The sequence below is a fragment of the Rattus norvegicus genome, chromosome 18, assembly GCF_021556685.1.
Source record: "Rattus norvegicus strain SHRSP/BbbUtx chromosome 18, alternate assembly SHRSP_T2T, whole genome shotgun sequence".
NCBI classification, from domain to species: Eukaryota; Metazoa; Chordata; class Mammalia; order Rodentia; family Muridae; genus Rattus; species Rattus norvegicus.
In genome coordinates this window covers 76,069,149-76,083,700 of record NC_141551.1, presented here as the reverse complement: position 1 = coordinate 76,083,700, position 14,552 = coordinate 76,069,149, and the positions used below count along the sequence as shown (strand labels likewise).

General features: G+C 51.2%; 1 protein-coding gene across 6 annotated transcripts in view; it reads left to right on the top strand.

Annotated features, from left to right (window-relative positions):
* Positions 1–14,552, top strand: part of Nfatc1 (nuclear factor of activated T-cells 1) — a 109,772-nt gene that overhangs the window by 93,325 nt on the left and 1,895 nt on the right.

Genomic DNA, 14,552 nt, shown 5'->3' with positions numbered 1-14,552 from the left:
GTTGCCTGAATTGTGCCCACAGAGTGGCCCGCAAACAGGTGTGGTTATTACCTATCAGTTACCAAACCAAAACCCAATCTTGAGAGCTAGCTCAGTCAGTTGAGCGCCTGTGGAGAGGATCCGAGTTCAATTCCCAGTGTCTGTGTAACACGGAGGCTCACAGAAATCCCTGGAATTCCAGCACCAGGGAGGCAGACAGACAGATGGATGCCTGGAGCTCACTAGCTAGCTGGCCAAGTTTCCAGCCAGTAAGGGACCCTGTCTCAAAATAAGTTGATGGCATTCAGGAATGACAGCCGAGATTGTCCCCTGGTCTCCACATATATGTGTGCATACAGGTTTATGTGCACACACACACACACACGCACACACACACACACACACACACACACACACACACACACACACACTTCTCAAGCCCCTTTGACATGACCATTGTAAGTCTATGAAGCTGTCAGATCACTGACCCTTCTGGAAGCTGGGTGGAAATAGTGACACTAGTTTAAAAGTTCCACACCCAAAATCTGAACAATGGGTGACAGGGAGGGCCATACTCACTGTCCCCGTGAGTCAGGATTAGGGTCAAGCTCTGGCTGTTGGACATGAAAGACCTGAGATCGCAACAAAACAGGCATAGATGAGTGGGTGGGTTTCCCAGAAGGCCACTGTTTCCCGCTGGCCCCAGACCCCTGTTGGCACAGGGGTGGAGAATGTAATGGGGCGAGTTGCTCTATATAGGGACAGTGGATGAGGGGTTTCCTCAGAGAAGGTGTGGGAAATTCTCAGGGCAAGTATGTCCTGCCGTATCTAATCCTAGGGCCCCTCCATCTGTTTTCACACTGGTCCCTGAGAACGGTGCTCAGACAAGGCTTGCCCTATAGGTGGGGCTGAAAGTGATCCTTGAGACCGGTGGTCTTTGGGAACCAGGGTCCTACAGGAGCCCTGGTGTTGGGCAGTTGCTAGTGGCCTGCATTAGCACGCAGGGTCAATGAGAGCGAGTGCACACCAGTCCTGTTGATTTGATTTAGGTCTGAGGAAGGCTCCAGTAATGTGCAATTACAAAGAACTTAATGGCCCTTTATACTGAATGCAACTTCCATGGCACCTAATATACTTTGATGAATTGCTCATTATGTGCTGTGTGGGAGTAACCTCTGTAAAGATTAATAATTGGATAATCAATACAAAAAAAATCAATCTTGGGATTTTTTTCCCCCACTCCAGGGTCAATATGTGCCCAAGACCACAAGGTCTCTTTTGCCTGCTTGTTTCTGACTCTTTTTCCCTTCCCTGGGTTTCCAAGTTAGGAATCTCTGCTTTCTGTATGGGTCTCAGAATAATGAAGGAGGGGCTGTGACAGATCACGCTTGCCATCAGTCGGTGGCTGGGCAGGTTTGCCCTCCGAGCGGCTTCAGTGGGTGTGGAGGGGCACATAAGATCCTGAGGTGTCCTGTCATAGGGACTATGAGAACATGGGGGACAGGCACAGGGGGTGCGGAGTCCCTCTGCAGATGGTCAGAAAGGTACAGTGTGACATGGGTGTCCTCAGTACAAGGACAGAAGCTGTCCAGGGAGAGAAGTGCCCTGCGTCCGGGGGCTAGAGAGCAGCCTGCAGTGCTGGTGGCCTGCGGGAACACACAGCTGTATCCTGGGGGGGGGTGCCTGGCGTGGCCCAGGAGGGAGCAGCTTTGGTAGGAGTTGATATAGGAGGATCCCCTGGCAGAGGATTGTAACCTATCCCAGCTCAGACAGAAGAGCTGACTTGACCTGCTCCTGGAGCCCGCAAGGACATCAGTGGAGATCAACAGACCCACTAGTCAGGGTGAAGGAAAGACAAAGTCAGGCAGGAGAGGCAGGCTGTGCGAGTCACAGCCAGAGAGGAGGAGCCCTCTTCCCCTGTACCTGGTGGGGAGAAAGAAAGATGGGGCATCTAGGGCTGCCAGGCCTCAGGGCTGGGGGCAGGTTCTCTCAGGCAGGAAGTTCTGCACCCCGAGGTATCACCACAGCCATCTGGACTTTAGCTGAGACTGAACCTGGGATGGGGTAAAGTGTAAGATAAGACGATGGGCTCATGGGCTGGAGATGGTGATGCACAACTTGAATCCCAACACTGGAGAGGCAAAGCCAGACAAAGCCTGTTGGTTCAAGGTCAGCCTGGTCCACACAGTGAGTTCTAGCAGTCTATCCAGTGCTGTGTAATAAGAATGAAACTTGTCTCCAGTTACTTGATGAGAACAGAGAGCTGTGACGGTGCACACCTATAGTCCTAGCACTGAGGAAGCTCACACTCTCCAACCCCAGAGAAGTGGAATAAAATGGCCACCTAGTCTCACTAAATAACAGCTCGCTATGAACACCCAGTCCTTACTGTGGACTCGGGATGAGCCCACCCGTCCTGTGCCTCTTAGCTGCATGGATCCACAGGGCTTTTGCCTAAGAGGCAGGAGCTATGGTAGTCATGGTCAAAGAAAGAGTCCCGTAAAAGCCACGCTGCTCACCCAAGACAAGACTAGGGAGCGAGATCTGCATGAGCGTCATTTGAATTCCTGTTCCGGTGTCTGAGGGAGGCCCAGGCAAGCTATGCCAACCCCCACAGACTCAAAGCAACCAGGCCCAGCTGCCCTGCGTGACCCAGGTTCAGCAGATGAGCTCCAGTGGCTGCTTCAGGTGTGTGCGCCCAGCTCTGAAGCTGTATAGCCGGAGGGTGGCCAAGTCCTGCTCAGCTTAGCCTCTGCAAAGGGATTGAGACCCCTGGGGACGCCAGCGGTCTCTTCTGCCTTTGCACTCCACTCTCCCTCCCTTAACCGTCTGTTGCCACATCCTGAGAACCATCCCACATTCCAAAACCTCAGCCAAGGCATCACCTTCCACATTGCGGTTTCGGCTTTTAAGAAACAAAATTCATGGGGCCAGAAGTATGGCCCAGTGGTTCCGAGCACTGGCTGCTCTTCTGGATCCCCAACACCTACACAGCTGCGCACGACTACGTGTGACACCAGTCCCAGGGATCTGATGCCTTCTTCTGGCTTCTGTAGGGAGTATCTGCACGCGGTACAGAGACCCATGCAGGCAAAACACTCATACAAAAACAAAAAGAAAAATGAAACAAACTCATAATCGCTTCCTGGGATCTGAGGAATAATTGGGAATATTTTGGAAGTGAGGAAAATGGAAAATGTGTTTTTTCTGGAGGGTGTACGCTTGGTCTCCCATGCGGGCAGCAGAGGAGAAATGTGTTTGGGACATCTTGCTGAGCCGTAAGAACAGACACAGCTTCAGGCTCTCCTGGTGTCCTCCATGGACAATGCCATGACTGTGGATTAGCCAGAACCCATGAGTGTTCTGACTCTCCTCACGAGTGCAGAAGGTGTGGATGGAACAGAGTCCCTCACCCCAGGCTGCGTTCACTGTGACCAGCTGGGCTGTATGAGGGGGGCGGGCGGTTGGCTCCAAGGGGTCGAGGATGTCAGGTCCTAGAAGTTGCAGACATGGTACCCACACTGCCTTCACCTCTTATGGGAAATGGGTCAGTTACATCAAGAGGTAGATTGAGGTGCGTGTGTGTGTGTGTGTGTGTGTGTGTGTGTGTGTGTGTGTGCATGTGCGTGCGCCAGAAGTCAACTTTAGGTGTCATTCCTCAGGAGCCACCAATCTTGTTTTTGTTTTTTTGTTTTTTCTCACTGGCCTAGGATGTTCTGATTGGTCAGTGTACCCCAGGCATCCTCCTGTCTCTGAATGTTCACCTCTTCATCTGGTGCACACCCCAGCACATGGCTATTTATGGGGTCCTGGGGTTTGAACTCAAGTCCTCATGCTTGCATAACAAGCACTTTACTGTCCTCTCTCCAGCACTGCGGCACCTTCTTGGTGAGGTGCTAATCTTCAAATGGGAGTGGTCCCATCAGACACGGGACAAGTAAGGCAGGTTCCCCCCTCCCCCTCAACAATTCACACCAAGGACAGACACATGCCCGCTTCATCTGCCCTGCCAAAGGCCGAGGTTGCTGGATTGTTCAACGTCAAACCCCAACGTCTTTCTCTGAGCTTTTTCCTAAGTCACTGTTGGCCTACACAAAAGAAAGTGATCACACCTGACAGAATTACTGATAACCTCTTAGGTGATCTGAGGCTCTAGTTCAAGGTCAAATGAAGCAAGTTCTATCCCTGTTAAGAGACAGCCTAGAGTTGTCTGCTTTGCTGAGCCAGCAGAACTTCTAAAATCTGGCTGACGCCTCACACCCACCGCTTCTGAGGACCCTCAGCTGGGGTCTCCCCAAGCTCCAAGTGGGGACCAAGCTACTGGAGCGTGGCTTCTGCATTTTGATGCTGCTAGCTTGACTTTCATCACCCTGTAGTTCAAAGCAGCACCGTGTGAATCCCCCTGCTTCTTCCAACGTGCCGAGAAGGAAGGAGAGCCGGCCGTTGTCTTTGCACTAAGACCCTGGCCCGTGCTGGACAAGCCAGAGCAATTTGAAGAAGCCAAAGTGGAAAAACGCTGGTTGTTCTTCAGGGCTTTCGTTTTACTTAAACTTTTTTTGTTTCCCATTTTAATCCCGTTAATTCTGCTGAATGGCAATTTCATAATTTGGGGAGATAGAGTTTGTGTTTTCTAATAACACAAGGAAAGCCCTGGAAGGAAAAAAAAAAAAAAAGAAGGGCTCGTTGGTGGTTTAATGATGCCGTTGAGTAATTGCTGAATGGAGTTTGGCACGGATAAAATAGCAGCGCAGATGACACGGAAACATTCTCCAGCCTGCATCAGCTGGATGGCCAGGCCTGTGGAATCTCCCGCCACGTGGCCAGCCCCGCTGGAGTTTCCACACTGCTGTCTGCGTGCTCCGGAGTTTTCAGGCTAAATAGGGAAGCAGGCTACCTACGGTAGGAAAATCATTCCGTCTTAACGGCTGACAGTCCCGTGTAGCAGCAGCACCCGCCCATCAGCGCGAGCTGGGCTCCAGGTGGAGGGTCATGTTTTATTAAAACCGTGACTTGTTGTCACTCGTCCTTCCGCTGTCCCTCTCTCCCCTTCCAAAAATAGCAAGCCCCGTGGCGGTGGCTTATTATGATTAAAAGATAAAAATAAGTGGAGGCCGAGATAGGTGCAGGACACCGAGGGAAGACGAGCGCCCGCTTTTTAATGAAAGTCGAGAAGCTGTGCTACTTTGACTGCTTCCCGAAGCAACTTTGAGAAAAACAGAAGCTCGGGCCACATTCGGACACGCCGGAAGCATGCATTCTCCAAGCTGAGGTGGTTGTGACACCTGTACTGATAACATGTCCCCAGCCTGGTTCACAGGCACAGCACAGGCTCGGCCGCTGGGCAGTCATGGGCATGCAGGCTGCTGGACACAGGACGATGGCTGATCTGAGTGTGTACTTGTGAAGGAGTCAGTAGACTGACTCAACCTTTCCAGTGCTGTGACCCTTTAATACGGTTCTTCCCATTGCGGTGGCCCCAAACCATACATTTACTTGGTTGCTACCTCTTAACTGTAATTTTGCTAATGTTGCTAACTCGCAAGGTGAAGGTCTGACGCGCAGGAGAGCTGATACAACAACCCCCAAAGGGGTCTTGGCCCACAGGTTGAGAACCACTATTCTGGGAGGCTGTGCCTTCTTGAGAAATCTAAAAATTCTAGGAGCATAGGCCCAAGCCACCCCCTGGATGGCACTCATATGCGGACAGTGGGAAAAACACTGCTTCCTGTCCTCTGACCTCTAGTTCACAAGGCATCCCCTTCCTTAGCTCCTATGCAATGCAGTTCCTCATGTAAGACCAGAGTCTGTACATATAGTATCTGGAAACACCAAGAGCTCTTCACCCAGCGGCTCACTGAGAACACAGAGAGGCAAATGCACGCATCGTGCCCCTGGAAGTGGAAGTTAAGGCAACGGAAACATGTGTTCACTAAGGGTTTCAACCGCCATCGCCACCTCTCATTCCATGAACCATCGCATTGTAAGCGTCCAAGGTGGCCAATACAAGGCGGTTCTTAGAGGTTAGTTTTTTAAGAACTGAACTCAGCCTTAGGTATTTCTGGTTCTGCTCACCTAAACCGCTCTCCTCTTAGGCTCCGAGTCTAAGTTTAGCTACAGGTTTTAGCTCAAGGTGCATTTTCTGGGAAGGTTAACGAATACTTTTCGTAATTATCTTTTAGTCATAGGAACGGGAGAGAATGCCCTTCCTGTTTGGTTTCACTCTTTACAAAAAGTTATTTTGGCTTCCCTTAAAAATAAAAATATTCTCAATGGCTTGAAGTCTGGGGGAAACATGCATTTTTCTGTCCCTCAGAGGAGAACGGAGTCTGCAAGTAGCCGTTGCTTTTGTGCAAGTAGCCGTTGCTTTTGTGGTGTGTGTTTATTTAGGCAGTGGCTCAACCCACGGGGGATGGTCCACGGGATCCCCCAGTGGCCTAATGTGGGGGTCCATGGATGAAGGCAAAGCTCTGAGGGAAGCCCTCTCTTGAGAGAAGAAGGAGCCTGCAGGCAGCCCTTGCTGAGGGTCCTGGGTGTGTGCGGTGGGTTCCTGAGACTATGGTCACAGGTCCTTATCATGTTGGAGCCAACTTGACTGCTGAAGGGGCCGGTTTCGTGTCACTAAGCGAGCAGTGTCTGCGTTAGCTGAGAAAGGTTTTTAGGTAACCGTGGTGTTTTGTTTTGTTTTTAAAAGTGGGGCCCTTATCTGTGTTTATTAAACGTTCTAAGTATGAAAGTAACGCCATTACCTGAGCTGAAGTCGTTGAACCAGAAGTCTAATTCTTCCAGTTTGAATCTAGTGTCTAAGAATGAGAACCAGGCATCTGAATATCACCAAAGATATTTTTACCTGTCTTTCCCGGTTCCTCATTCCCCAGGCTGAGGGCGGCCCCCTCCCCAGTGCGGTGGTATTCAACTGGCCTCTTAACGTGCTTGGGTCACTGCTCTGCCTCAGACAGTCCCACCGAGAAAGAGGGACGAGTGGAACATGTGGGCATGTGGGTGGCCAGGTAGAGCTCTGCCAAACCACCATTTTCCCAGGTTGCTCAGATCTCATGGCTGCATCTGATGAGAAAGAGCCTTACAATGCTAACCTTAGCACTGACCTGAAAAACCAACCATGGATGTTTGCTCTGATAACCAACACACACACACACACACACACACACACACACACACACACACACACACACACTGCTAGGAACCTGGAGGATAGCATACCCAAGCCCAAGGGGAGGTCGCATGACCTTTGGGCGGCCATTTTGAGCCCTGTGCACAGACTTGGCTGTGGAGTGCGGTTCCGTTCTGCTTTGCATTCGATTCAGACCTTGTGACTTCCAATCCGCCGCCGGGGCTTTTCCGCCTTCCCCCTGACACTCAGTGAATAGAAAATTCGTCAGAAAACACTAGCACCCTTTGACTGTCACAGCCGAGGGCTTGGATGAGTGCAGTGGGCACACACCATCATTTTCTCCTATAGAAACCTGGAAAATACTTATATTCCCTAAGGGAGTCACAACCACTCATCCTAAGACAGACTGGGAGCTCCCACACCCATGGGCTGCTTCCCACCTGTCCTTGCTTTCCAGCCAGCCCAACCACTTGGCTTTATCTTCAAAGTAAGAATCATAGTGACATAGAACTCCCGGGAGCCACACAAGATGAGCCTCATGAGTTGGTCATCCCATACATGGTGGGCACTTGGGGACATTAGTTGAGTTAGTAGGGAGGCGAGGCAAGGTGCTCTTAGTGGAAGCAGGCAGCCATCACCCCTGATTGGAGACGTTTACTTAGGGCCCATTTCTCCATTAGATGACTGAAGGACACTTAAAAAATAATTGGGAGAGCCTAGTGCCAGCTGTCGTCTTTACTGCCACACCTCCCATCGCCATTTTCCCAGGCCAAGGGTGGGTTTCCTGAAGAAAGGTCTTGGATTCTCCCACAAGTTGCTCACATTTGAGTGAGGGCCCCAACTAGCCTGTAGGTGCTCCCAGGAAATATGTGGAAGGGTTGTGCTTTCTGCGAACCATGCTGGGGTATTTTCTCACAGGCATAAGGTGGGCTTAAGGCATCACCCTCCTCCTAGGACCTTTTGTACCCCTATTCTGGTCACCTGCCTCTTGGTGATGAGCTAGGCTTCAGGTCCCAGGTTTCTCTCTGGGACAATTACTTTCTGGGGCAGCCCCCAGCTACCTCTCGGAGGAGTCCCACCGCAGACAGACACATACGTGTCGTTGTCAGTTTGCAGGGCTGTTGTTGAGGTGTGAGAGGTGGAGGAGGTTGAGCCCTCAAAGGGCAGGATTGGAAGATGTCAATGTTTAAAAGGAAGCAGGAGTCAGAGGTGTTCCCACTGAGAAGGGGGAGAAACGTTGGGAATCCTGTGCAGTGGGGACCTTCTTTTAAAGCTTCCCTCAACTCATCCTGACCGACCGTTCATGCCCAAGAGTTACCCGCCAAGACCTAACCCCTCCACACTACTGCAGTGCGAATGAAGTTTATGAGAGAGGATGCCGGCAACATATTTTCTCCCCAGCACCGATTTAAACTACCTGCATCTCTGGGGAGAATTTGTTTGCTGGCTGCCTGCCCAATAGAAGAGAGATACTGACTCCAGGGCTGTTTGACAGCTCAGGCTTATGCGGGGTCCTTTGATTACTTACCCCAATCTGCCCACCTTGGACCTAAGTACCAGAGAGCTGACTAAAACAAACCAACGGACCCAGCTTTTTAGCCCATCAGAGGCCAGTGCTCACCGTGAGCTGGCAGTGGGGCACGGTGGAGGAAGTACATTGCTTTGTTCCAGTTTGAGAGATGCAGTTAGCAGGGAAAGGAGGTAAATAGAAGCCTGGCCTCAGAGGCCGGAACTCTGTGCCCTGGGGAGCTCTGCAAGTTAAAGATGGGGGATGGTGAGAGAGAGAGAGAGAGAGAGAGAGAGAGAGAGAGAGAGAGAGAGAGGGAGAGTTGGGAGCCACAGGATCACAGAGCTCTTTGCTCTTTATCCCTTTCTCAGCAGGCTTCTCCTGAGTTTCCTAGTGCAGTGTAATTTTAACATTCTCATCTAACCCTGTGGACTTTGCAGCAGGAACAGGGGCAGCAGGAGGGGAGAGCTGGTGGGACTCTGTGGGCTGTGGGAGGCACCAGGCTCCGTAGGCCATAGCGTCTTCACTGGCTGCCAGAGAACAAAGGCCAACGACTCCCAGTTGAACTTCTTTAGAGTCTCTCCATAACAGAACTGGTTACTTCAATATCAGCCCTTTTCCCTCCTATGATTACTGCAAGGACCCCTGCCCCCACCCCATACAGAGGGAGCCTAGACTCCACAAAAGGTAAATAAGTGATGGCCAAAATCATTGTTCATTCCTTAAAGGTTCGCCTAAGATCCTCAGTTGATTCTGGAAACCAAGAATTCATGAAGTGCCAAGAGACTTTACCTAAAACCTTTCTCCTTCAGAGGCCCAGCTAGAGGCCACCATGTGTCTGCACTTGGGAAGACTGGTTGGTTTACAGGCTTCTCTGAAGTTACACAAAAACCACAAGGGACCAAAGATCTGCCCCTCTTGGGTACCCGAGAGTGCTCTATAGTAAAAAAGGAGGCACTAGCTGCACCCAAGCACAGGAGTCTCGCTTGGGGAGGATTCTGCCTCACTTGGGGAGGACTTTCTGCCTTGCTGGTGACTGGCACAGCTTGCGAGTGGCTAGCGGAGAAGCCTCTGTGCAAGGCTCAGGACGCCATTAAGTTTTACAGGTGCTACCAGCGCAGCAGAGCGCTATGCTTGTACTTTCAACTCTTTTAAGTTTTCATACTTGAAAAAAAAAATTGCTGACTTTCTGTTTTAACTCAATTCCAGGCATGCACGCCGGGGGAGGGTGCGAGTGTGGGCGTGTAGATGTGATTCGTAGGGACACACACCCTGTGGGCACATCCTGGGTTATTGTACCAATTTAAAGTGCCACACGCATACTTTAGAGGGAGAGAGAGAGAGAAAAAAAAGCAATAGTTTCCATCTTAGGAGAATTTTAGAGAAAAATCAAAAATAAGGGAAAAAACCTTCTTGCTTATTAAATTGAATTGTGGTCTAACAGTTCGCCACATCCTGTAAGGGACATCTGACTAAGTGAGCAGAGGTTCCTCTTTCAGGCAAGTCGTAAGGGTCACATGTCACCTGCAGTTCACAACACCTCTATAAAGAGAAGCCTTCGTGTCAGTGGAAACGCTGAACAGGAAGATGGAAATTATCAGTGGAGAGGACACGGTGGGAACCCGTGGGTGTCATCATCACAGCTGTATCAGAGAGAAAGCCACCCCAGAGGAACCAGCAGAGCCAGGGGATACGTGGGCCGACAGGGACCCAGGTGGTGACCTCATGGAAAAGAAAGTGGGGACAGGAAAAGAATATGGGGGTCAGTCGCCGGCCAGGGGAAGAGTGGGGAGGGGGATCAGTCACTGGTCAGCCATCTGTTAACTACGCCACCTCAGTGTGTCCCTTACCCACTTATGAAGTGGAAGTTCAGGTGACTTCGCAGGCATGTTTTATAAATAGTTGTGTGGCATTTCACGGTTGCAGGAATATCTCTCCCAGCAGTGTGGAATGCCTCTAGAAAGCAGGTATTCCTACTCAGTCCCGTAGGCAGCTTTGGGGGGAAATCTTACACTGAGGGATGTTTTTGCTTGTGGAGCTTCATCATCCTAACTGGACATGACACGTCTGGGAAACAGTGGGATGTATTTCTAGTCACAAGCGTCGAGGCAGGGAAGGTGGTCAGTGACCTGAATGCATACAACAGGTGCACAGGCGACAGGCCTTGAGCTCTCCTCAGAACTCAGGGTTTAGCCCCAAACAAGACTAAGACAGCCCAGTAGACATTTGGCAGCCTACTGCTGCCTCCAGCTGGGGACCCGTGTGGCTGTCGACCACTGAGTAATTTCCCGTCTCTCAGTAGGGCTCTCCCTCTGAGGCTCAGGTGCCCCAGTGGGCAGCAGGGGGAAGCCCACACCTCATGTTTCTTCCTCTTTTACCTTTAAAGCAATTTCTTGTGGTCTTGTCAGGCCCATGAGTAACTGCAAGATTCTTGGTTGCTTTGCTCAATGTCTGACCATCCACATATAGGGATCCCTCAGAACTCCCATCCATTGTGACTGCTTTTTGGACCTTCTTTTTGCCTAATTGTTACTACTCAAATATCTCTCATAGGTCACCCATCATTTACCTCAGGCCACACAGTTACTCCTCAGGGTTCCCTCCTCCCATTGTTAGATCCCCCAGGCTTCTCTCTTAATTTGTCTTTGTTCCTCAGAGCTCCTTATGTCTTATATATTTGTGTTTCTCAGACTCCTTTCTCTCGTCAGCAACATTCCTCCTCCGTCATCCTTGAGTGTGTGTGTGTGTGTGTGTGTGTGTGTGAGAGAGAGAGAGAGAGAGAGAGAGAGAGAGACAGAGACAGAGACAGAGACAGAGAGAGACATAGAGAAACAAAGATGTGTGTGTATGTGAGAGAGAGACAGAAAGACACAGAGACAAACATATATATATGTGTGTGTATATGTGTGTGTGTGTGAGAGAGAGAGAGAGAGAGAGTGAGAGAGAGAGAGAGAGAGACAGAGGCAGACAGAGAGAGACAAAGATATATATATGTGTATGTGTGGAAGGGAGAGAGAGACAGAGAAAGGGAGGGAGGGAGGGAAGGAGGGAGGAAGACAGAGAGAGAGAGAAAGATGGATATGTGTGTACAAGAGAGACAGAGAGAGGAGGACAGAGAGACAGACAGAGACAGAGAGACAGAGAGAAAAACAGAGAGACAGAGAAAGACAAGGGTGTGTGTGTGTGTGTGTGTGTGTGTGTGTGTGTGAAAGAGTGACAGAAAGACAGGCATACAGAGAGAGAGACAGACAGAGACAAAGATGTACGTGTGGGTGCATGCCTCTGGCATGTGTAAAGGCCAGAGGAAGATTTGGGTATCCCTCTTCATCTCCACCTTACCCCTTGAAACAGGGTCCCATTGAACCTGACCTAGACTGGCAATCAACCAGCCCCTGTGATCTTCCTGACTCCGTACCCCACACTGTGTGCTGGGGTTACACAGTGTGCAGCCAGCCACACCTGGCTCTTTAACATGAGTGTGCTATGCTGGGGATTTGAACTCCAGTCTTCATGCTTGAGCAGGAAATACACCTCCTCTCTGAGCCCTGCCCCAGCCCTGGCTCTCCAATCTTGCTGCTCCTCATGCCTTGCTGGCTCTCCTCCTCACCACCATCACTCCTCAGATCCCTCCTTTCTCATCACTACACCTCAGGCTTTCCTTGTTTGTCTCAACATTCCTCTTCACACCTCCCTCCCTCGTTACTACCCTCCAGTCTCCTCCTCATCATGAAGCACTGCTAACAGGAGAATCCGTCTGTTGTCCCATCTATCCTACAACTTAAATACAATGCCGGTTCTCTCTGTGTGATGTGTTTGAATGATGTCTGGCTTCTCTCACTGAGTCCAGTTAGAACATATCTGGAGCCCATAAAATCGCTTCTGCCTTGGAATGGTGGCTCTTCTCCTAGTCTTGCCATTTCACACTCGGCAGACATCTTTCCCAGCCCCACATGTCCACCTGCCGCCCAGAGACAGTCACCAGTCCAGAGCCCCAGGTGACAGAGAGTGCTTGTCCTAACTCTGCCCCTACCTGGGAACCCAGTCTGGGCGATGACCACACAGAGCCCTAATGCACTCAAGGCTTGGGGACCGTGTGAGACACATGGGACTCCCTAGCAGTCAGACCAAGCTGTCTGTCACCGGAACAAAGATGGGTGTGGCACAGTGGAGTTTGCTGTGGCTTGTCTCCGCCTTCACACAGAGAGCCTCTGCGCAGAGCTCCGTGCTTCATCAAGTAGGCCCTTATAACTAGGCCCCGAGAAATCCTAATTTCAGGCAAGCCCCTTTTCACCTTGAAGCAAAAAACAAACAAACAAACAAACAAACAAACAAACAAAAACCTAGAGAAATGAAATTCGTGGTCTTTCTTGGTCAACTTTTCTTTGATTTGACTCTGAAGAAGTAGAGTATAAACTAGACAGGCGCCTCCTCCAGGAGGACTGCGCTCGTGGAAGGGCTAGCTAAATGCCTCTTAATGCTGGGGATCCCCGACTTACGCTGGTGATCCAAACATGAAGCTCAGCCTGAAGAGGTTGGCAAGAGACGGACAAGAAAGCGAGAAAGCGTGGACTCAGGAGGGACTCCGGAGAGACCTGTGACTGCGGCTTGTACTGCACTGAGCAGACAGTGCTTAGTCCTCCTGGGGTCCCTGCAGCCTAGCTGCTTCTCAGGGCTATGCAGCCGCCCAGCACCCACACTCCAGTATCATGGAAAATGCTGGTAGCTAAGGAGCTCCCAGGGCGCACTCCAGGGACAAGTTGAGTCCTGATTGCTGGTCCCAGACCAGCCTGTGAGCACCTGGGCCTTGTTATTCCTCATTAGTGGCTGAGAAGCCACAGGGCCAGAGGGAGTGTGCCTACCTTCTGGTATTTTCCACACCAAAGGGTGGGCCCTCTCCACAGGGTTCTCGGTGCTGTGGTCAAGGATCAATCCTGGAGCTCCACAGAGGGGCCCAGGGATACCCGCCGCCTCCCTACCCCTGCAAGAAGCTGACCAGGAAGCAGCCATGGTTCTTATTTGTAAGTGTGACTTTTGGAGGGAACAGTCCCAGGAATAGCAAACCCACCGGGGCATCCTGGAGTGGCAGTGGCCCTGCTGTAGGGAGCCTCGTAGTTGCCAGGCAGCCCCTTCGAGAGAGCTGAGCTCCGTGTGCCCGCCAGGCCTCCTCCTGCTATCAGTTCTCATGACACAGTTCCTGGTTCCCCCAACTGAGTTTTATTATTGTTATTCTTAAAACTATTGCTGAGGAAGGGGTGTTGAAAGGCAGCTTAGGGAAGGGAGTGGCGATGAAACGCACGCCCCCTGATGGCTCCAGGAAGCGTCCTCAGACAGGCTGGGGCCTCCGAGGGTGAGCTCCAGGGGCTTATCTAGGTACAGGCGGGGGCTCCAGCCCATGGGGAAGGGAAGCCCAGGCGGTTCCGTGACGTCAGCGTGGGTGCCCTGCCTTCAAACTCTGTTAGAAAAATGGAACGTGGTGACAGCCGCCCAGCCCAGTGACATTTCCTATCTCCCTGTGGATCAGGTGGCTGGGCAGAGAGGCAGGGTGGAGAGGGAGGGATGTTGTGCTGTTTGCTGGCGATGGCCTTCCCTAACTTCTCTCATTTCCTGTCCGTCTGCCAAAAATCACACACTGACAGTGGCCACCACTGGCTTGTGGGGGCCAGCGTGACTTGACCCTCTTCAGAAAAACAGATGAAATGCCCCAAACAAAGGGAGGCCCTCGGCCATAGTAGGTCCCTCTACCTCCCCCCCCCCCCCCGGCCGCTGAGCACAGTCCAGATGTTACGGTGTGTCAACGTTTTGTTTTACAAACTTAGGGAACATCCTGGAGTTGACTCCTGTCCCGGAGATGGCGTTCTGCGGCATCTAAGCGTCACAGACGGAATATAACCCATTAGAAATGTGGTTGTTGGCACCCCTGCTACTGACTTGGAGGTT